A 24,278-nucleotide genomic window follows, 5' to 3' on the forward strand; every position below is an offset into this window, starting at 1 on the left:
CAGTGTCAGTGATGGCATTCTGCTATGGGGAATGTGTGTCATCGTTCCGAGAAAGGGCCAGGGCTTCATCTTGCGGGGCTTGCATAATGGACACCCAGGGGTGTCGAAAATGAAGATGCTCACTCGGAGCTATATTTTGAGGCCGGGCCTGGACACAGAGATGGAATAATGGCCCAACAATGAAGGGCTTGTCAGAAGCAGCAGAAACCTCCATCCGCCGCACTACTCCATCCTTGGGAGTGGCCTTGGGTAAGGCTCCATGCCGATTTTGCTGGTCCTTTCCATGAAAAATGGCTTGAAGTCCATTAGGTGGCCTCGACTACCTCTCGGGGAAATATTGAAAAATTACACCTCTCATTCAGCACACACGGTATCGAAAGGTGTTGGTCACCGACAATGGGACATCTTTTACCAGTGAGGAATTCGCAGGATTTATGAAGGCAATTGTACAGTATATTCGTATGGCCCTGTATCGCCCAGCTTTGAATGGGCTAGTGAAAAGGGTGGTGCAAACATTTAAACGGGGGCTCTAAAAACAAACTTCCAGATTGATAGACACTTGGCTGGCCAGATTCCTGTTTTGTTACCAAACCACACCACATGCCACAACCAGGGTTGCTCCAGCAGAATTGTTCATGGGCTGGCGACTACGAACCCATCTCAGTCTGACATTCCCGTATATTGGCAGGAAAATGCGCCACAGCATGACAGTCGCCCAGATGGACACAAGTAGATCAAACTGTTTGCACTTGGGGTGCAGTCTATGTTTGGAACTTCGCAGACGGCACCTAGTGGATATCAAAAACGATTCTTCGCCAGGCTGGACCGGTATCGTACCAAGTTCAAGCCTCAAAGTCGTGTCAGGAAAGTGAAACGTTGATCATATCCGAAACGGGGGACCAGAAGTGCACAGAGCTCCTTGGTGGAACCACTAACTGACCACCCCACGCCGACTCTTCCAGAATCAAGAGCATTGTCCCAAGGTGGACAGGATACAGAAATGCGCGAGGTTGTTGATGCAGATTCCGACATGGAGACCCAGGAGTCAGAAGTGTCGTTCAGGGGACAAGCCATTCAGCAGCCTCCAACAGTACCTCCACCGCGGCGTTCAGTGCAAAAATGACGGGCGAAATTCTCCGACCCCCACGACGGGTCGGAGAATAGCGGGAGGGCCTTCCCGACATTTTTCCCGCCCTCCCGCTATTCTCCCCCACCCCCCGCCCAACTCCCGACCCGAATCGCTGCCGCCGTTTTTTTACGGCCGCCAGCGATTCACGGCTGTTCGATGGGCCGAAGTCCCAGCCCTTTATGCCGTTTTTACGAACGGCAAACACACCTGGTCCGGCCGTTCGTAAAAACGGCGTCACAAACTCGCTTTTCATAACCATGGTACCGATTGGCACGGCAGTACCATGGCCGTGCCAAGGGTGCCATGGGCCCGCGATTGGTGCCCACCGATCGCGGGCAGCGGGCCCGCTGCCCGCGCACTCTTTCTCCTTCCGCCGCCCCGCAGTATCCATTCGCGGGGCGGCTGAGGGGCAACCCGGCCCGCGCATGCGCGGGTTTCGCGCAAATACGCGATGACGTCATCCGCGCACGGGCGGGTTGGAGTCTTCCAATCCGCGCATGCGCGGCTGACGTCATATGACGCGTCAGCCGGCGCTAACTCCGGCAAGCGGGCTTAACGATATTCGTTAAGCCCGTCATGCCGGAGCCTACGGCGTCGGGCTGCTAGCCCCGACCGGGGACCAGAATCGGTTCCCGGTCGGGAAGGGGCGCGCTGGCGTCAAACCCACCCGGGTTTGACGCCAGCTTTACGATTTCTCCCGCTTTGGGAGAATCGCGCCCAACGTTCCCCGTCCAGGTATACGTCGCCTGGTCCAGCCAGCAGGCGCCTTAGGCGCAGCCATGAGCAAAGAGGCTCAGACATCCTCCTACTTCACCGTCGTCAGAAGAGTCTTCGGACTTTAGGGGGGGAGGGATGTTATAAACTGTACGAGACCTATGGGGTTGGAGCAATCAGTCTCCCCGTGAGTCTTGTGGAGATGGAGGTCCCCCGCTAAGGGCCGGGGAGACCGTGGACACTCTAATAATCTGTATTGTAAAGGTTGGTCAGACTGGTACCGACATTATCCACTTGTCTTGGACTCATCTTTGGCCACTAAAATCACCCTTTAACCTGGGAGGAGCATTTGGTGCCTTGGACGATGAGTAGAGAGGGGGTAAAAGGCACTTGCATGGAAAGGTGCTGTGTGAAGGGAAGTGGGTGTTAGGGGCAATTAAGGAGTGGACCAGAATGTCACAGAGGGAATGGTCACTTTGGAATGCTGAAAGGGGAGGGGAAGATGTATTCGGTGGTGCAGCCTGCTGGATGTGATGGAAATGGCAAAGGATGATCATTGAATATGGGGGCTGGTGAGTGGAAGGTGAGGAGAGGGGGGATCCTACTGTGTTTCTGCTGAGGAAAGAAAAGGGTAAGAGCAGAAGTGCTTGAAATGGAACAGGCAGAACAATCAAGGGTCCTGTCAACCATAGTATGGGGCAATCCTCAGATGGGGTAAAAGGAAGATATGTTAAATATGGAAGATTGCATTTCCAGAACAGACAGAGATGGAGATAAGGAAACTGGGAGAATGGAAAGAATCCTTACAAGAAGTAGGATGTGAGGATGTAGTTAAAGTAGTTGTAGTAAGTGAATATTGTTTTACTTTATGAGTCTGTAGAAATTCTGCATACAATTAGTATAATGTATATCTTACATAGTTTGTTGACATACAAATAACAATTTTGAAATACATATTTTAATTTATGATGGTTAGATTTCTTTGTTGGAACTGGGTTTCATTATCAGTATTTTATTCCCATCTGACTGATACTTTAAATCTCACTAAGTTACAGACATGACAGTTTAACAGGTGCATTGTAATGCAATACTGCAACCCATCTGGTTTCCTCAAATAGCTAATTCTCTCTCACAGTTAGAGGCATCAGCTGTGATAGCAAATAGTTAAGAGCTGGAAAGGATTATCAGCATATGCTGCTTTTGCATTCCATTTTTGCTGATTTGTGGCAGCAATGGTAGAGGGGTAGGTACAAGTCACCTTATCCTGTCCTACTCTGGGTGGAGAACCAGATACTGAGAGCCACATGGCCCAAGAAGTATGAAAATGTGTCACAGGCCATAGGGACTTGTGAATTTCCACACACAGTGAATTCTTGATCACAGCATAGATAACTAGAGGAGCCAGAGAACAGAGTCTGAGGCACATCATCCACCTCACTGAGAGAAAGCTATTGAATGGAAATCACCCTGTTGTTTCCACTGTTTTTCCTGGCCGGACAACGAGCAGGGAACCAGGGAGGTCAATAGCTCCTGCTTTTAATTGGGGAAAGCTACATGAGGGGGAGATAGATTCAATAAAGAAAAAAAGGAATGAAAATGCAAAGTAAATTACTTGCTCAAAAAATTTGCAAAGTGACATTCAATTTATTTTTGTCATTACAATTATTTAACAGGATGAGTTGTAAAAACATTAATTCATGGGGATGTGCTTTGGTAAATGCTTTGCTGCCAACCTACACCTCAGGGGTCAATTATGAATCAGTGCTGCAAAATACAGTTTGATGCTGGATACAACTTTTCATGGGTATTGCAATGTTGCTTAATAATACCTTTTTGCAACTCCCAATTATCTTTTTGGTCTTCCCATTAAAACATCACAATGTGATATTGAAGTACTTCAGACACTCTAATCAAGGGAAAACATGTTTACTGGTGCTTTCACTGTCAGATCTGGAACACCTCGATATTATTAATATTTTCAGCGCTTAAATAGTGTCAATTTTCAAAGTGCTGGTAATACTGTAATTTTCGCTAACCAGATTCAAATATAGTCACCTCTTTGTCTTTTTCAAACTTACTACAGTGCTTAGTTCAATCACAATTTAAAGAAACCCTTGTAGAAGCCCCTTGGAACATCCCCTCAAACCCCCCTCCCCTTCCTTGGGCCCAAACCCTGGTACTGCCAACCTGTCACTCTGGAATGGCAGGTGTCCTGGTGCCAGGGGAAGTGTCAGGGTACGACCCTGCCCTGTCCCTGACCACCCGGTGGTTTTTAATGCCTTGCGAGACTCCCCCGAAGTTCCGTTTCGCCTGCTCCACATTTGTGTAGACCAGTACTAAACGATGCCCTGGCAAGGTCTCGCAGGCGCGGCCGTTGACTCCCAGGCGCTGGGTGAATCCGTCGTTCAGGTGTTTAAATGAGCCTAATGCATCATTTAAATGCATAGATCTAGATCTCGCCCAACGAGGACAAGATCCAGACTGCACCAGGTGGAATGAGTCGGATGATTTGTGAACGGCCCGTCATGGAGCTTGATTCACCTGATCCGGGTGCAACACGATCGCTGAATCGCGTCTGTTAACTCTGTTTCTTTCTCCACAGATGCTGTCAGACCTCCTGGGTTTTTGAAGCATTTCTGTTTCTATGGCCGAGATTTAATGGCCGTGTTGTGCTCAGGCGAGAGCGCGGTGACTCCGCTAAATAGCGGGAGAGGCCAAAAACGAGAACCGCGTCTGTTTGTGATCTAACCGGTGATCTCAAACCAATAATCACCACTTAAGCCCAATCGCCATACAATTAACCGAAGTGACCCCCTATCTAACGCCCGCCAATGATCTAATGATTTGCCCAGCTAACGGTCACGTGAGCGGTGATTAGTACTCCTTTTTAAAATGTGAAACTGGCAGAGGAGCTGCTGCGATGACCCAAGGCGTTGAGTAGCCATCTTCGCTCAGAGGTAAAGAGGCCTGAGGCACTGGGGTTGCTGCCCTGGTGCTTGCTGGGGGAGCAACGGGGGGGGGGGGGGGGGGGGGGGGGGGCAGCCTCGGTCGAGTGGGCCACCATGGAGGATGGGGGGGGGGGGTGCGCACAGAGCCGGGGTGTTGGCGCCCATGGTCTCAGCTGGTGGGGTGGTGTCTTATCACCTGTGGGTCTACCATGCCAACCCCTGGAATGTGTGTACTCGTTCCGGGGGCAACCCGAACCCCAGTCTGTCTGCCCCACTGACCACCCATAACTCCCACTAATCACAGAGGCCTCTGGCCGCGTGGCTGAAGGCTAAAGCTAATGGGGGATTGGCAACTGTTTAAGTGAACACCTCACATTTCCAAGTGGAACCCCCTGGGTAGGATTGCCGTAATACATACAGGGGTTTTCCCCTGGCATCCCAATTCAATCGTGATGCCTGGACATCGTGCCTGAACACTGCAGAAAGCAACACCATGGACGCAGCGTGCACACCTCAACACCCAGGGGCCGAGTTCCGGCCCCAGAGACATTACCGTGGCCAGAGGATGGGTAAGTGCACCGGGGAGGAGACATGGGCCTGGTCCATGGAACGTTATGTATGGCTGTCTGGTGTGCAGCATGTGGGATCTGGTGAGCAGGGGCCCCCGCTTCAGCCGGAAATGCGTTGGAAAGGCATGCCAGGTGGGGAAGCAATGGGGGGGAATGGAGGGTCCTGGGTGGAAGACATCGCTGGTTCTCAGTCTCTCCCAATTCTTTTCCAAATGTTGAATGGTGTGGATGATATTTAGGACCCCGAGGAACGTGCCTTAGTGGTGCTGCTGACAGGCCAGACAACCAGAAGGCGGCGGCAGCTGCACTGACAGAGACTCGAGGTGACCCATGTGCTGGTCCCTGCCTCACATCCTGAGGACCCGGCCGCTCATCAGGCCAGGGAAGGACCCAGAAGGGTAGGGTGGTGACGGCCCAAGATGTACCGGCGTTGCTGGTCACTTCGAACAGATGACAGCCAGCACATGCCACAGGAGGGTACACCTCAAAAGGGGACAGTGCAGCACCTGTGCCATGTCCTTGCAGATTTGGCACCGTGTTGAGGAGGAGGATACCCACTCTCGGTGGTTGTCAAGGTCATGGCAGTCCTGAACGTTCCCCAGGACCATTCTAGGGATCAAGCAGGGACTTGTGTGGCATCTCAAAAGCCAAAGCCCACAGGTGCATCCGTGAAATCATCAATGCCCTGTTTGCCCGCGCAGCAAACTATGTAAAATTTGACATGGGCCAGGCCCAACAGGATGCCCGAGCATCAGGATTCTCCACCATCGACAGGATGCCCCAGGTCCAGGGTGTAATGGGTGGCACGCATGTCGCCTTACGCTAACCGGCGCATCTGGGAAGGGGTTCCACTTCCTGAACATCCAACACGTGTGCAACCACGAGATAAGGAACATGAATGTGTCTGCACCCCTCTCAGGGAGTGTGACGACAGCTACATCCTGAGACAATCGGATATCTCCGGCCTCTTCGAAGACCACCCCAGGATGGCCAGTTGGCTATTGGGGGAAAATGGAACTTACGAGGGAGCAAGCTATTCTTGCCCACTCACTTAAACTATATATATTCCTCTGCAGACTTTGTGTTCTCTGCACACTTTATTCTACCGCTTACCTTAGTGTTATCTGCGAACTTTGACACATTACACTTGGTCCACATCTGCAAATCATCGATGTAAATTGTAAACAATTGTAGTCCCAAAACTGATCTCAAACGCGCACCACTAGCTACGGATCACCAAACAGAAAAACACCCATTTATCCCTACTCTTTGCTTTCTTTTGGTTAGCCAATTCTCTATCCATGCTGATACATTACCCATAATGCCATGCAGCATTTTGCAGCAGCCTTTTGTGCAGTACCTTGCCGAATCCCTTCTGGAAATCCATTACACCACATCCATCGGTTCCCCATTAACCACCGTGCTCGTAATGTCCTCAAAGAATTCTAATAAATTAGTTAAACATGACCTGTCTTTAATGAACTAGCTGCGTCTACCCAATGGGGCAATTTCTATCCCAATGTCTCGCTATTTCTTTCTTGATGATAGATTCAAGCATTTTCTCCACTACAGAAGTTAAGCTAACCAGCCTATAGTTACCCACCTTTTGTCCACCTTTTTTAAACAGTGTGCTGTTTTCCAATCTGCCGGAATCACCCCGAGTCCAGTGAATTTTGATAAATTACCATGAATGCATTTGCAATTTTCCCTGCCATCTCTTTTAGTTCGCTGGGTTGCATTCCATCAGAGCTAGGACACTTGTACACCTTTAGCCCCATTAGCTTGCCCAGCCTTCTTGCTGATAATAATCGTTGTTAGGTCCTCACCTGTCATCAACTCATCAACCTATTTGCCAATAATTATTGCCATGTTATTTGTGTCTTCCACTGTGAAGACCGACATAAAATACCTGTTCAATGCCTCGGCCATTTCCTAATTTTCCATTATGAAATCCCCCTTCTCATTCTCTAAAGCACCAATGTTTACCTTGGCCACTCTTTTTCATTTTATATATTTGTGGAAACTTTTGCTGTATGTTTTTATATTCTGAGCTAGTTTACTCTCATAATCTATCTTACTTTTCTTTGAAGCTTTTTTCGTGGCTTTCTGTTGACCTTTAAAGATTTCCCAATCCTCAAGATTTCATTAATCTTTGTCACATTATGTATTTTCTTTAAATTTGATACCTTCATTTATTTCCTTAGATAGGGTGGTGCGGTACCACAGTGATTAGCACTGTTGCTTCACAATGCCAGGGTCCCAGATTTGATTCTGGGCTTGGGTCACTGTCTGTGCGGAGTATACACATTCTCTCTGTGTCACGTGGACTTCCTCCGGGTGCTCCGGTTTCCTCCCGCAAGTCGTGAAAGACGTGTTGTTAGGTAATTTGGACATTCTGAATTCTCCCTCCGTGTACCCGAGCAGGCGCCGGAAGGTGGCGACGAGGGGCTTTTCCAGGAACTTCATTGCAGTGTTAATGTAAGCCTACTTGTGACAATAAAGATTATTAAATTAATATCCATGGCTGATTATCTCTTTTCCTACAGTCTTTGCTTTTCACTGGTATATACTCTGGATGCAGAGGAGATTCACTATTTTGATTCCGGAGTTGAGCTTATGAGGAGAGACTGAGGAGACTGGGACTTTACTCATTGGAATTTAGAAAAATGAGAGGAGATCTTCTGGAAACATATGAAATTATGAAGGGAATGGTTAAGATAGAAGAAGGGAGGTTGTATCCACTGGCGGGTGAAACTGGAACTAGGGAGCATAGCCTCAGAAGAAGGGGGAGCAGATTTAGAACTGAGTTGAGGAGGAACTTCTTCACCCAAAGGCGTGTAGATCTGTGGAATTCCCTGTCCAGTGAAGCAGTTGAGGCTACATCGTTGAATATTTTTTCAGGCAAATATAAATAGATTTTTGAACAGTAAAGGAATTAAGGGTTATGGTTAACGGGCGGGTAGGTGGAGCTGAGTCCACAAAAAGATCAGCCGTGATCTTCTTGAATTGTGGAGCAGGCTCAAAGGGCCCGTTGGCCTACTCCTGCTTCTAGTTCTTATGGGCGCGATTCTCCCAAAACGGGAGAAACCGTAAGGCTGGCGTCAAACCCGGGCGGGTTTGACGCCAGCACGCCCCTTCCCGACCGGGAACCGATTCTGGTCCCCGGTCGGGGCTAGCAGCCCGACGCCGCAAGCTCCGGCATCACGGGCTTAACGAATTTCGTTAAGCCCGCTTGCCGGAGTTAGCGCCGGCTGACGCGTCATATGACGTCAGCCGCGCATGCGCGGATTGGAAGACTCCAACCCGCGCATGCGCGGATGACGTCATCGCGTATTTGCGCGAAACCCGCGCATGCACGGGCCGGGATGCCCCTCAGCCGCCCCGCGAATGGATACTGCGGGGCGGCGGAAGGACAAATAGTGCGCGGGCATCGGGCCCGCTGCCCGCGATCGGTGCCCACCAATCGGTGGGCACCGATCGCGGGCCCATGGCACCCTTGGCACGGCCGTGGTACTGCCGTGCCAATCGGTGCCATGGTTATAAAAAGCGAGTTGTTCCCGCCGTTTTTACGAACGGCCAGACCAGGTATGTTTGCCGTTCGTAAAAACAGCGTAAAGGGCTGGGACTTCGGCCCATCGAACAGCTGTGAATCGCTGCCGGCCGTAAAAAAACAGGGGCAGCGATTCGTGTCGGGAGTTGGGCGGGGGGGGGGGGGAGAATAGCGGGAGGGCGGGAAAAATGTCGGGAAGGCCCTCCCGCTATTCTCCGACCCATCGTGGGGGTCGGAGAATTTCGCCCTATGTTCTTATTAAGGAATACCTGCTGAGAACCTGGCTAATGACGTCAGTACAGAGTCGGTGACCAATGTGGAGACCCAATAAACGAGGCCCATGCAGCCACCTGGGCTGTCATTGAGCAGCGCATCGGACTGCTCAAAGTATGGTTCCGATGTCTCGACTGCTCTGGTGGTGCACTGCAGTACACCCATCGAGGGTCGCCCGCGGCGGTGGTCTGCTGTGTCCTCCACAACCTGGCACAACAGGTCAAGTTGCAGGAGGTGGAGGGGGAGGAACATGTGGCCACCTCTGAGGAGGAGGACGAGGAGGGGCCGGACCAGGAGGGGTTGCTGGAAGAGTCCGGGGAGGACGCGCAGGACCAGCCAGAGGATGGAGGACAGACGGCAGCAGCAAGAGTCAGCCCTCATCCTCACTCGCTTCACATAGGACATGGCCTCGTCTGTCATTCCCCTTCTCCCCACGCCCGCTTCCCATCCTCCTCCCCCCACCGAATCCCCAGCTTCCCATCCTCCTCCCCCCCCGCCGAATCCCCAGTTTCCCATCATCTGGCTCTGCCAGCCCTGGCGATTCCCCATGGTTCGCAACATCGTGCCGATGCCCTCGGTGATGCTCCTCAATGACTTGGACATGCCCTGCAGTGCCTCGGCCATGCCCACTGGCGAAGGGACAAGCTCCACAATGCCAGTGCGCATTCCCATCTGAGAGCGGGTCATATCCCACAGAACCTCATCAAGGTCAGCTAGTACTGGGTGACACCCCCCAGCGAGGCAGACATTCTGCCGAGACCCTCAGCCATGGCCGTCACTGACTGCGCAATGCCTTGGACACCTTCATTCATGGTGCAGCCATCGAGCACCAGGCTGTCCACTGCGGTCGCCACCCGAGCAGTGTTGGCCTCGGTGCTATGCATTGCTGGTGACATCTCCTGTGCCTGTACCCTCTAAGACTCCTCCAATCAGCTATAGACCTGTTGGAGTGTCACTGACATCTCTCTCTGAAAGTCCCGGGTTCTTCCTAATTTCTCCACCAGCTCCGGCTAACCCTGTTCCACAGGCGCAGCATCAGGCTGGCACCCAGCTGGGTTCTGGTATCCAGAAGACCTCCGACTGCTGTCTTGCCTGGGGGTTCTTGCCTCCACCACATGTTCATCAGCAGCAGCGTGGTGCTCCTCAGATTGTGCCCCAGAAGCCTGACCACTACCATTTCCCATCGAAGTGTGTGTATCTGTACTTGTGGAGGGTGGGGATGACAGCTGTGCCGCGACTATTATGGTGGCATCCCCGGAGCTCTCCTCCAAGGTGGTCTCCTGGGAGGCTGGAGAGTGTGCCACCCAGGATGGCACCCTGTGGGAGAATGGACATGTGGTCAGTGGGAGGTATGGGTCAGTCAGTAAGGCAATAACAGTACACGTTTGACAGGTCCTCCGGGTGGAGCCTGGTGGTTCCTCACCTCTGCAGCGTCCGCCAGCCTCCGCGTTGGTGACCGCTTTGTCCTCGCCACACCGGTCACCTCCAGGGTACACTCCTCAACGGTGGTGAGGATTCTGATGTCTGGCACATCATCACCAGTATGTGCCTGTCCTGACGATTGTGGGAGAACTTTTCCTGAGAAGACACAGAGAGGACATTGTTAGCCATACGCTTGGTTCACAGCAGTGGGAGGGGGTGCAGGAAGGGTTGGGGGGTTGAAGGGGGAGGGGAGAAATGCTCCCGTGGGGCCGGAAAAGTCTCAGGGTGGGGGGCGGGGGGGGGGGGTGGTGTTCGTGCCCACTCACTTGTGCTGCATGAAGGTGCAGTGGTCTCACCCCCACAACCGAAGGTGTGCAGTACGTGGGGCGCTATTCTCTGCTCCCCACGCCGGGTGGGAGAATCGCGGGAGGGCCGGGCGACTCACGACACGCCCCCCGGCGCTCCCCGCGATTCTCCCACCCCCCCCCCGCTCTGAAGAATCGCTGCTCGCCGTTTTTCACGGCCACCGGCGATTCTCCGGCCCGGATGGGCCGAGTGGCCTGCTGTTCGCGACCAGTTCACGACGGCGGCAACCACACCTGGCCACCAAATGCTCGTTTGAAGCTTGTGGGGGGCGGAGAGGGGATTGAGCACCACGGCCGTGCTCGGGAGGGGACTGGCCCGCGATCGGTGCCCACCGATCATTGGGCCGGCGTCTCAAAGTGACGCACTCTTTCCCCTCCGCCGCCCCGCAAGATCAAGCCGCCACACCTTGCGGGGCAGCGGAGGGGAAGACGGCAACCGCGCTTGCGTGGGTTGGAGCTGTCAGCCGTCGTGACGTCAGCCGCGCATGCGCGGGTTGGAGCCGGCCAACCTGAGCATGCGCGGCTGACGTCACTTAGGCGCCGCTGTCGCATCATTCTTGGCGCGCCGCCTTGATGCAAGCATCAAGGCCCGGCGGCCGAGAGTTACGGAGCGCCGCTCCTAGCCCCCTGGGTGGGAAGGAATAAGGTGAGAGGAGCGGCCTCCGAGGCCGTCGTGAAACTTGGCCGAGTTCACGACGGCCTTCCCAATTTTTCGCGGGAGCGGAGAATTCCGCCCGTGGGTTGGCCACACTAAATTGCCCCTTAATTGGGAAAAAAATAATTGGGTACTTTAAAGTAAAAAAAACAAATAAAGAGGTTTTGATTGTTGTGTTATTTGTTGTTTTCTGAGTTTCTCATTAATGTTTCTCAAAACGCAGCATGACACAGCAAAACACAGCATGACACCGTGGCTGTCTCTTCTGCACATTGTCAGGCTTGTAAGTTTCAACCTCCATTCAATAAGTTTGAAAGCATGCCCAGATAAGCAGGCAGAGCAGGTTTATTTTCAGGTTGAGCAATGGATTTTCATTTGGGCTTGGGAAAATCCGATATGCACATTTTTAGGCTCACAAAGTGCACACTTGACCCCTGTGTGACCTGACATGCCATTTTTGACTTTTGACATCAGGGTCAGGTTCGTCGTGCAGTTTGTGAACCATGATGGAGTGCGTGAGGAGTGTGAGTGCGGAGATAGGCTGGTTAGAAGGCCTGCCCCGGTTCTCCAACACAGCTGCCAAGGTCTCAACATTGTTTAAAGGCCCCTGAAACCTCGCCCCTCACCTCTATCATCACCATCCCCATGCACTTCATCACCCATGCCCCCCCCCATGTATCTTCCATTTCCCCCTCAGATAACCCATGCTACCCCGTGGCACCTCTATTGTAGTGATCTGTACCTGTACATGCATCTGCACAAACACCAGGGACTGCAGACAGATGTAATGGCCACAGCATCACTAGAGGGCAGCATCAGAGACGGGTATAAAGGGTCCAGCCCAAGGGAGGATCCGCCTCTTTCAGAAGCACAGGGCTAGTGAGCAGCAGCAGACAGACAGCTCAGCATAGGCAGCTTACCTTAGCTTCACTGGTTATACCTCTTGACTGTATTATATCTAGTTAAGCTCTGGAAACAGAACTAACCCATTGAATAAATTATTTGTGTTAACTGGGAGTCTACAATCTTTGTTCAGACTTAGAGAATAACATATCTATGGCCTCGATATATCCTCCATAACCACTCACCCAGTAATTACTATGTAAATTATTCAGGGACCATGCAAGGGTATTGGGAATTATTTAAAAATTGCTCAAAAAAATTAAACCTCTAACATCCTAAATGTAAATACGTTATCATGGACAAAGAAATCCCAGGGGGCCAGCACAGGCTTGACAGGCTGAATGCCCTCATTCTGTGCTTTAAACTTTCTATAATTCTATTTGGAAGCAGGTAAGGTAGATGGTTGATTGTATTCTCGATCCTCCGTAAATTTCAGGCCACCCAAAACTTTCTGACCTATGCTGGCTGTCAACTACCTGGTGCCTTCAATTTAAAATTCTCATGCTCCTGTTGTTTCTCAGAATATGGGCATTGCTGGCATTTATTACCCATCCCTAGTACAGAGAAGGTGATGGAGGGTCTTCTACTTGAATGGCTGGTTGAGGTTTGACACAACTGAGTGGCATGCAATGCCACTTCAGAAGGCAGTTAATAATTAATCTCTTAATATGAGACTGAAGCCCCATTTGACCAGGCTAGTCTATTGCAATTGGCAATGGCTTTTTTCCCTAGAGGATATTTGTGAACCATTTGGGTTTTTACAACAATCTGACATTCAAGTAGTGGGCATTAACCAGGGATCCACTTGGGCTCCTACAAGTAGGACAGACTGGATTTGGGATTTGAGTTTAGGATTTTAATGTATATTTCCATGAATAAATGCTGATACAAGGGTGTAAAGACTAACTCCTGTTTTATCCTCCACCAATGGGATTTCTGGAGTGTATCAGCCCATCTCGCCCTTCCCCAAATTCTTTATTCCTCCAACTTTGGCCTTTTTTGCATTCTTTTGCCCACCATAAATACAGCCGTGCCCTTAGCTGTACAGGTCCCAGGGCCGGTTTAGCTCAGTTGGTTTGTGATTCAGAGTGAAGCCAGCAGTTCCCATACCGGCTGAGGTTATTCATGAAGGCCCGTCTGCTCAACCTTGCCCCTTGCCTGAAGTGTGATGATGCTCAGGTTAAATCACCACCTGTCAGCTCTCCCCCTAGAGGGGAAAGCAGCCTATGGCCATCTGGGACTATGCCAACTTTATTCCGTCCCACATTGTAGAATTTTCTCTGAAACTGCTCTGTAGATGTACCCCCTCTCCTCCACGAAAAAGTCACCACTTTGGACAAAGTTCTTCGATTTTTTTTCTTTGACTCAGAATCCATTTTTGTCTGATTGAATTTCTGTGAAGCACCGAGGGATATTTTTTGTGTTCAAGATTGAAAGATAAATATATGTTGCTGTTAGAAAACATGCTTCAAATGGACATGTAAGCATCACACTACATGAAGCAAATGGGTAAAGTACACAGGCAGCTTTGCCAACACTTTGCAGGCCCATTGCAAGAACCGATTTTAAGGTTGTATCTTCAACACGATCATTTTAAATCAAATAGTTTCCGCTTATACATACAGTGATAACATATTTTATTTCTGATGGGCCAGCAGGCTTCTATGTTGACGTTCGTCATGCGCATCAGGAGCCTTCCGAGATGGTCCTGGTGCAATGAGACCTATTATTAATGACAGTTATCCATTTAGTTCCACAGAACAATGCTGCAGTCAGATTGACCATGTAGTATTAGCAATTCTATGTGCTGTGGAACAATTCCACCTATTTAGTTACGGTCAAAAGTTTACATTATTCAAAGAGCACAAGCCTTCAAATTTCATAACCTTCCCACGCACAAGAAATTATTTTTTATACAATCCAGTGTTATGAGATGATCATGAACTAGAATTCTGAGTGGAATCTGACCAAAACAGACCCGCATGCAGTGTGTTGGTAAGTAGTGATTTGGGAACTTGATTGAAACAGACAGAGGCTTTGCTATGGCTGGTTAATGCACGTGGCATGAGCACCCGTTTACATGTTTCCCCACCAGTGACAGAGGGAAGGTGGGATGACATGCTACATTTGTCACTGGAAGGATGTGTATTTATAAGGACCCCAGTAGGGGTCAGAATGCCTGCTGCAAATATTGGTTCAGAAGGTTGAAGAAAGAAGTAGAATGGATGGAAAAGAGGGCAAGGTAATCATGCTCTTCTCTGTCTCTTCCCTGAAGGTGATGCTAGAGGCATGGCTGGAGTTAACAGAAAAAGCATCAGTGGGTGTGCCGCTGGTTGTACTGGAACTGCTTGGCCAGCAATGCGGCTAGTTCTGGAGCACAAGTCTTCACTAGCATTGGCAGAATGTTATGGCCATAGCCTTTGCAGTATTCAGTACCTTTAGCTGGCCTTGGTATCACATGGAGTGAATTGAATTAGTTGAAGACTGACACCTGTGATGCTGGGGACCTCAGGTGTGGTCAAGATGGATTTGAAATCCACTTGCCATTTCTGGCTAAAAATGATTGTAAAGGCTTCAGCCTTGTCTTTTGCACTGGTGTGCTGGGCCCCCCATTTTTGAAGATGGAAGGATTTGTGGACATCCTCCTCCAGTTGTTTAATTGTCCACCACTATTCATTACAGAGTTTACAGGATTACAGAGTTTAGATCTGATCTGTTAGTTGAACGATCACTTAACTCTCTCTGTTGTATGCAGCTTGTGCTGTCTGACATGCAAATAGCCTTGTGCTATACCTTCACTCAGGTTGAAACCTTATTTTTAGGTATGCCTGGTGCTGTTCCTGGCATGCCTTCCTGCACTCATTTTTGAAACAGGATTAATCCCCTGACTTGATGGTAATGGTAGAACTGGGATATTTCAAACCTTGAGGTGAGATTGTGGTTGAGTACAATTCTTCTGCTGCTGATGGCTCACAGCACCTCGTGGATACCCAGTTTTAAGTTCCCAGATCTGTTCGAAAACTATCCCATTGAGTATGTGTTAGTGCCACACAACACAATGGAGGTTAATCTCACTGTGAAGACGGGACTTGATCCCCATAAGGATTGTGCAGTAGTCAGTCCGACCGATGTCATGGACAAATGCATCTGCGCTGGATTGATTGGCGAGACTGAGATGCAGGGTGCGAAGCTGGCAATTGCCAGAGGGAGTGCCAGGGTGCCACCCTGCCCTGTCCCTGACTACACAGAGGTCTCTAATAGCCTGGGAGACCCCCACCCCAGGTGCCATTACAACTGTTCCATGTTTGTGGAAACCTGTACTAAACAGCGCCCTGGCGAGGTCGCCCATGCACAACCGTTAAGTCTTGGATGCTGGGAGAATCCATGGGCGCGATTCTCCCAGAGAGGGAGAAATCGTAAGGCTGGCGTCAAATCCGGGCGGGTTTGACGCCAGCCTCCCCCTCCCCGACCGGGAACCGATTCTGGTCCCCGGTCGGGGCTAGCATGCCGCCGCCGTAAACTCCGGCATCGCGGGCTTAACGAATTTCGTTAAGCCCGCTTGCCAGAGTTTGCGCCGGCTGACGCGTCACATGACGTCAGCCGCGCATGCGCGGATTGGAAGACTCCAACCCGCGCATGCGCGGATGACGTCATCGCGCATTTGCGCGAAACCCGCGCATGCGCGGGCCAGGATGCCCCTCAGCCGCCCCGCGAAGTGATACAGCGGGGCGGCGGAAGGACAAAGAGTGCGCGGGTATCGGACCCGCTGCCCGCGATCGGTGCCCACCGATCGCGGGCCCATGGCACCCTTGGCACGGCCGTGGTACTGCCGTGCCAATCGGTGCCATGGTTTTAAAAATCGGCACTTTACGGCCGTTTTTACGAACGGCCAGACCAGGTGTGTTTGCCGTTCGTAAAAACAGCCGTAAAGGGCTTGGAACTCGGCCCATCGGCCAGCTGAGAATCGCTGCTGGTCGTAAAAAAACGGCGGCAGCGATTCGTATCGGGAGTCGGGCGTGGGGGGGGGGGGGGGAATAGCGGGAGGGCGTCAGACTAGCGTGGCCGTAAAATTTTACAAACCCCGCTATTCTCCGCACCGTCGTGAGTGCGGAGAATTGCGCCCCATATATTTGGTTCGTTTAAATATGTGGATTTGGATCACACCCAGTGAGGGTGAGATCCAGATTGTGATATCTCGCGAGGCTCCGTTACATCTCGCAAGGCGTTATGAGTGTCACAGATCTCGCAAGAGGCCTCTTGCGAGTTTCAACGGTCTCGTGCTGACACCAAATTGGGCGAGATGAGGCCATTAAATCGCACCCATAGACATGTTAAATGGGTGGCAGATGGTGAATAATGTGGGGAATTGTGAACTTATCACTTTGAAAGCCAGAGTGGAAAAGCAGGATGTTTTTAAAAATCCATGACACTTGTAAATATTCATGTTCAGAGGGATGGGGTACAAAGGATAAAGAAAGTTGGCAGGTAAGTACAGCAAACAATTAGGAGGGCAAATCTCATGTTAGCCTTAATTGCATAGTAGAGTACAAGAATAAGGGAGTCTTGCGACCATTTATTGGGCTTTCGTGAGACAACACCTGTGCTAATGTGCACAGTTTTGTTCTCTATATTTAAGGAAAACAATACTTGTCTTCCAGGCTGTAATGAAAAATGAAAATCGCTTATTGTCACGCGTAGGCTTCAGTGAAGTTACTGTGAAAAGCCCCTAGTCGCCACATTCCGGCGCCTGTCCGGGGAGGCTGGTACGGGAATCGAACCGTGCTGCTGGCCTGCTTGGTCTGCTTTAAAAGCCAACGATTTAGCCTGGTGAGCTAAACCAGCTAAACCAGTGAAGATTCAATAGATTGGTTCCTGGGATGAAAAGGTTGTCCTATGAGGAGAGACTGAGTAAATTGGGTCTAAGTCCTTTGGAGTTTAGGAGAGTGAGAGGTGATCTTATTGAAACATATATGTTTCTGAGGGGCTTGACAGGATCGACACTGTGATGTTTTCCCGAGCTGGGAAATCTATAACATGGGAGCAAAGTCTCAAGAGAAGGGAATAATCCTAAGGTGGCATGGTGGCGCAGTGGTTAGCTCTGCTGCCTACCGAGCTGAGGATCTGGGTTCGGTCCCGACCCCGGGTCACTGTCTGTGTGGATTTTGCTCGTTCTCGCCTTGTCTGCGTGGGTCTCACCATACAACCCAAAGATATGTAGAGTGAGTGGATTGGCCATATTAAATTGCCCCTTAATTGCAAAAAATAATTGGGTACTCTAAATTTATAAAATAAATAAGGGAACAATCCTTTACGTCTGAGATGTGTAGGAATTTCTTCACTGAGTGCCACGGTTGCACAGTGGTTAGCACGGCTGCCTCACAGCTCCAGGGACCCAGGCTCAATTCTAGCCTCAGGTGATTGTCTGTCTTGAGTTTGCACTTTCTCCCCGTATGGGTTTCCTCCAGGTGCTCCGGCTTCCTCCCTCAGTCCAAAGATATGCAGGTCAGGTGGATTGGACAGGCTAAATTGTCCCTAAGTGTCCAGAAGGTTAGGTGTGGTTACTGGGCTATGGGGATAGGGTGGAGGCATGGGCTTATTGGGTGCTCTTTCTAAGGGCTGGTGCAGACTCGATGGTCTGAATGGCCTCATTCTGCACTCTAAATTCTGTGATTTTATGATTGTGACTGTTTGGAATTCTCTATCCCAGAGGCTCTGTAGGTGCTCCATTATTGAGTATTAGAATCATAATGCACAAAAAAGGCTCTTCCGCCCATTGAGTCTGCGCCAATGAAAAGCAACCACCTAACTATTCTAATCCCATTTCCCAGCACTTGGCCCATAGCCCTGTATATGCCTTGGGATCGGAAGTGCATATCTAAATCTTCTTAAATCATTACCTTTTGAGGCAGCATGTTCCACACTCCCACCACCCTCTGGGTAAAATGGTTTGTGCTCACATTCCTTCTAAACCTCTTGCCTCGTCCCCCTTGCCTTAAATCTAAGTCTCCTGGTCATTGATCCCTCCTCCAAGGGGAAAGCTTTTGTCCTGTCTATCTATGCCTCTCATAATTTTATACATCTCAATCATGCCCCCCCTCTTAGTCTGCTGTGCTCCAAGTAAAACAATCCAAGCTTATTCAATCTCTCTTCGTAGCTACAACTCTTCAGCCCAGGCAATATTCTGGTAAATCTCTGCACCCTTTCAAGTGCTGTCAGATCCCTCCTATAATGTGGATTCCAGAACTGCACACAACACTCTAGCTGTGGCCTAACCAACGTTTTATACAGTTCGAGCATAACCTCTCTGCCCTTAAATTCTATGGAGATGCCGGCGTTGGACTGGGTTGAGTACAGTAAGAAGTCTTACTGTAAGAAGGCTATCCAGGTTAAAGTCCAACAGGTTTGTTTCAAACACTAGCTTTCTAGCTTCCTCAGGTGAAATTCCTCACCTTAAATTCTATGCCTCAGCTAATAAAGCCAAGTATATGTACCATATGCCTCCTTAACCACTGTATCTACCTGCTCTACTACCTTAAGGGACAGGTGTACATGCACACCAAGGTCCCTCTGATCCTCGGTGCTTCCCAGGATCCTGCCATTTATTATGAAATGAAATGAAAATCACTTATTGTCACAAGTAGGCTTCAATGAAGTTACTGTGAAAAGCCCCTAGTCGCCACATTCCGGCGCCTGTTCGGGGAGGCTGGTACGGGAATTGAACTGTGCTGCTGGCCTGCCTTGGTCTGCTTTCAAAGCCAGCGATTTAGCCCTGTGCTAAACCAGCCCCTCTTATGTATTCCCTTGCTTTGCTTGTCCTGCCCACCTCACACTTATTGGGATTGAATTCCATTTGCCACTGATCAGCCCATCTGATATCCATATCCTCCTGTAATCGAAGGCTATCCTCCTCACTATTTTATCACCCCCACCAATTTTCGTTTCATCCGCAAAATTCTTTGTTTCATCCACAAACTTACTGATCATCCCTCCGACATTCATATCTAAATCTTTTATATAAACCACAAACAGCAAGGGCCCCAACACTGATCCCTGCAGGACCCCACTGGCTTTCAGCCAGAGAAACATCCCTCGACCATCACCCCCTGCTTCCTGTCACCCAGCCAATTCTGGATCCAACTTGCCAAATTTCCTTGGACCCCACTTGAGAATATTGTTGATGGGTGAGATGGGCAGATTTTGGTCCTTCAGGAAATCAAGGGATCAGGGAGAGGACAGGACAGTTGAGGTAAAAGACCAGCCATGATCATATTGAACGGCAGAGCAAGCTGAAGGTGCTGCATGATCTACTCTTGTTCCTATTTCTTATATTCTTATCGGCCTCTTCTGCTCCTGCTCCTCCTCCTCTCTTTTCTTCCCATCTTACTACTTGTTTATTGTATTTTGATGAAATCTGTCACATGTACCAAAGTACAGTGAAAAATATTATTCTGTGTTCAGACCTGACAGATCACTCCATACATATATACATAAGTACGATATACAAAAAATAATTACAACTTTAGAAAAGAAAAAGTGCAGTGAAAGATCAACTTGATATATAGACAGACCATTCAAGAATCTAGTAGCAGCAGGAAAGAAAACTGTTTTTGAATCTGTAAGGATGAGTTCTCAACCTTGTGTGTCTTCTGCCTGATGGAAGAAGTTGGAAAAAAGAGTAACCAGGATGGGAGGGATCTTTGATTATATTGCCTGCTTTCCCAAGACAGCGAGAAATATAGACAGAGTCAACAGATGGAAGGCAGGCTTGCGTGATGGACTGAGCTGTGTTCACAACTCTCTGTAGTTTCTTACAGTCTTGGGCAGAACAGTTGCCATACCAAGCTGTGATGCAAGCAGAGAGAATGCTTCTATGGTGCATCATTGAAATTGGTAAGAGTCATTGTGGACAGACCGAATTTTCTTAATTTCCTGAGGAAGTAAAGACATTGGGCGGAATTCTCCGCTCCTGGGAAAAATCGGGAGGGCCGTCGTGAACTCGGCCGAGTTTCACGACGGCCTCGGAGGCCATTCCTCACCCCCTATTCTCCCCTCCCGGCGGGGCTAGGAGCGGCGCTCCGTAAATCTCTGCCGCGGGGGCGTCGCGCCGAGAATGACGCGGCCGGTGTGCCTAATGACGTCAGCCGCGCATGCGCAGGTTGGCCGGCTCCAACTCGCGCATGCGCGGCTGATGTCATGACGCTGACGGCACGAACCCGCGCATGCGCGGTGGCCGTCTTTCCCCTCAGCCGCCCCGCAAGACGTGGCAGCTTGATCTTGCTGGGCGGCGGAGGAGAAATAGTGCGTCCGATTTGGACGCCGGCCCGACGATTGGTGGGCACCGATCGCGGGCCTGTCCCCTCCCGAGCACAGTCGTGGTGCTCTTTCCTTTCTAGGCCACCTACAAGCCCCAAACGGGCTTCTCACTCCCGTTTCACGACGGCAGCGACCAGGTGTGTTTGCAGCCGTCGTGAAACGGCCGCTCACGGCAGGCCGCTCGGCCCATCTGGGTCGGAGAATCGCCGTTCGCTGTGAAAAACGGTGAGCGGCGATTCTTCCGACCGGGGGGAAGGGGGGGGAGAATCACAGGGGGCACGAGGGGGGCGTGAATTTTGTCGGGGGGGAGCAGAGAATCGCGCCCATTGTTGTGCTTTCTTAATGGTAAGGTCAACATGGGTGGACCAGGACAAATTGTTGATAATATTCACACCTAGGAACGTGAAACTGTCACCCATCTCCACTTCATCTTCCTTGATATAGACAGGGGTGTGTACAACACATTTCGTTTTCTAAAGTCGATCTCTTTACTCTGACTCATCGTTGCTTGAAATCCGACCCACTCTGGTTGTATTAGCAAACTTGGGGAATTTGGGGGCAAATTTTGCCACACAATCATGTGTGTATAATGACTATAGTAGAGGGCTGAATACGCAGCTTTGCGGGGCCCAGATGTTAAGGACTATTGTGGAGGAGATGCCATTACCTATCCTTACTGATTGCGTTCTGTGGGTCAGGAAATTAAGAATCCAGTTGCAAAGGGAAGAGCCTTTCGAGATTGAACATGAGTTTGGTTGGAATTATGGTATTAAAAGCAGAATTATAGTCAATAAACAGGAGCCTAACATAGGCGTCCTTGTTGTCAAGATGTTCCGAAGATGAGTGTAAGACCAGAAAAATAACATCTGCTGTCGACCAGTTAAAGCAGTAAGGGAATTGCAGTGGATCAAGGCAATCTGGATGGTTGGAATTGATGCGTCTCATGACTAACCTCTGTCTTGGAGCATGCCAAGCACTCTGTGCCTTCCTCTTCCTGCAACTCGAATCCTCTCAGCAAGGAAATGTTGGGCAATATGCAGATGATTGCCATTCTGGAGACCTTGCTGTTGAATGCTGAAGGGCACCTCCAGAACTGTCAAAGCATCTGAATCACAGCACCAACTCAATGACTTGCCCACTTACCACCCTTGTGGTGATTTGACACTTGTTGCAAATATCCTCTGAAGACATTAGATACAGCTCTTGGAGCTGAAGGGATCAAGGAATATGCGGGGGTGGGGAGGCTGGATCAGGGTATTGAACTTGATGATCTACCATGATCATAATGAATGGTGAGACAGGTCCGAAGGAACGAATGGCCTCCTCCTGCTTCTATTTCTATGTATGTTTCTATGTGTGAGTGAGAGGTGATGCACTGTAAATTACCACAAAGACGAGAGTAGTGGAATAATCGAGGCTTTATTGAGCAAAGATGTTGTGCCTCCTGTAGCTGCTACCAGAATGGCTGCAGCACCGGCAAGCACACACATTTATACACTGCCGACTGGGCGGAGCCAGTAGGCAGGGATTTACCCATGTACCTCTAGTATGCGTGTCTTACTGTAATACATATAATACTGCTAGTGGTGACTACGACAAGAGGGCTCCGAAGAGGCTCAAATATTTGTGAGTGATGTGACTGGAACAGAGTGAAGAAGTCTTCGCAGTTTCCTGGATATCTTTCACAGATAACTTTCCAGTGGTCACAAATGAGAGGAAACCTTTCCAATTGTTATGTAGTACAAGCTCTTCCCTACTGTGCTCTGACTTTCTTCACCCTAGCCAGGTGATGAAACCCTTGGTTGTTAATGCCAGAATCTGAAGTTATTTCCATACTTAAACAAATGGTTTCATATTTAAAACAATGACCTGACTGTCACATGGGGATTTCCCATTCTTGTGGGGGAATGTGCTCCAGTAAAAGCCAAAAGTAGGTGGTTTCAATCTCACTGTCTTTTTTGGAGGCATTAAACCTCTGCCTTCACCTCTTTGCTGCTAAAATCCTGTAATGCCACAGATAAGCCTGGGGGCTAATTGCCACAACAGCCAGATCCAAGAAAGCTGAGAAATTCATTTTCTTGTAGCTCACGATTCCATACCTATGACAATTGAATTAGCTGATGCACAGAAGAAATGCATAAAGCCATACAATATCCATGGACAAATTAAATGGCACAAGTTGATAGCAGACTATTGACACATATAGTTTGTTTCTTAAGCTATTTGTCACTGAGGATGTTCTTTGCAGGAAGCACATTGTCATCTGACAAGAGTTATAGAATCAAGTAACATTTTCTACTCGCGTTAACCACCAAGGGATAGTGAAAGACAAAACCCTGGCTCAGAAATTTTACACCCCCAACTGGTGTATTTGCATGCGGGGGGGTCCATGTAAAATTAAATACATGGCTCGCCAATCACCTTCCTGCCCACCTCGGAGCTGTCCCCCATATTATGGTGGTTGAGTAAGACCTCAGCCAGCTCGCCTGTCTTACAGCCTGCTGAGGCCCTTAAATAGTAAAAACTGGTAAATGAATGGCCACATAATAAGGTCACACCTTTTTGTTTAATAGAAATTTAGAGTACCCAATTATTTTTTTTCCAATTAAGGGGCAATTTAGATTGGCTAATCCACCTACACTGCACATCTTTTTGGATTGAGGGGGTGAGACCCACGCAGACAGGGGGAGAATGTGCAAACTTCACATGGACAGTGACCCGGGGCTTGATCGAACCTGGGTTGTCGGCACCGTAAGGCAGCAGTGCTAACCATTGTGCCACCTTGCCGTCCTCACACCTTTTCAACAGATATCAGAACTTCCAATCACCAGTACACATTTGGCACAAGGCAAACTCTGCAAAAGATCACACTGACTCTCACTAACTTGTAACAATATAACTGGGGAATTGTAGGGTACATGAAAGATCAGAAAGTGTCTGTGTACATGTGACACAGAGCGATAAGAAGGCTTTACTAATCTAGAAGTTTTCAAAGCAAGAAGGCCATTCCAGAAATTTCATTTGTGGGCTAAGGGCCCGTTAGTCTCATCTAACAGCAGCTGTTATAATTCACGAAAATGAATCAAAATATGATTCAAATGTTTCTACACATTCTTTGGACTAAAATCTGCTATCTATGGGAAATGTCTGACAGTTGTTCAGGAACATTCGAGGGAAGCTTCAACTTTTACTGTCTTTGTAGATATGGAAAACCAATTGCAATCAGCCCAATGACCAATTCATGTGTATATTTGTGCCGGTTCATAGAAACCGTACAACCTTGTGTGTTTCACTGGCTGGAGCCAAGTTGGTATCATTCAGTGGAGACTGTGGAGAGAGGAAGCTTTCATTCTATTTTCTGACTGTTTACCTGTGGCTTTTGCCATAAATACATCGCTTTGAGCTTTCAAGCTGCATTTTTGAAGTGAAACACTGCA

General features: G+C 49.4%; 1 protein-coding gene across 2 annotated transcripts in view; it reads left to right on the forward strand.

Moving 5' to 3' along the window:
* The window catches only part of LOC119955033 (ninjurin-2-like), a 306,288-nt gene that overhangs the window by 202,664 nt on the left and 79,346 nt on the right, over positions 1 to 24,278 (forward strand). Inside the window, exon 1 of one of the 2 annotated variants that reach the window (XM_038780837.1) lies at positions 14,505 to 14,523. The exons of the other annotated variant lie outside the window; for it this stretch is intronic. The gene's annotated coding sequence lies outside the window, so the exon portion shown is untranslated. Of the gene's footprint in view, positions 1 to 14,504; positions 14,524 to 24,278 lie in introns of those variants that run through there. 2 annotated transcript variants of the gene reach the window in all.

This window comes from Scyliorhinus canicula, chromosome 20, assembly GCF_902713615.1.
Source record: "Scyliorhinus canicula chromosome 20, sScyCan1.1, whole genome shotgun sequence".
Lineage (NCBI taxonomy): Eukaryota > Metazoa > Chordata > Chondrichthyes > Carcharhiniformes > Scyliorhinidae > Scyliorhinus > Scyliorhinus canicula.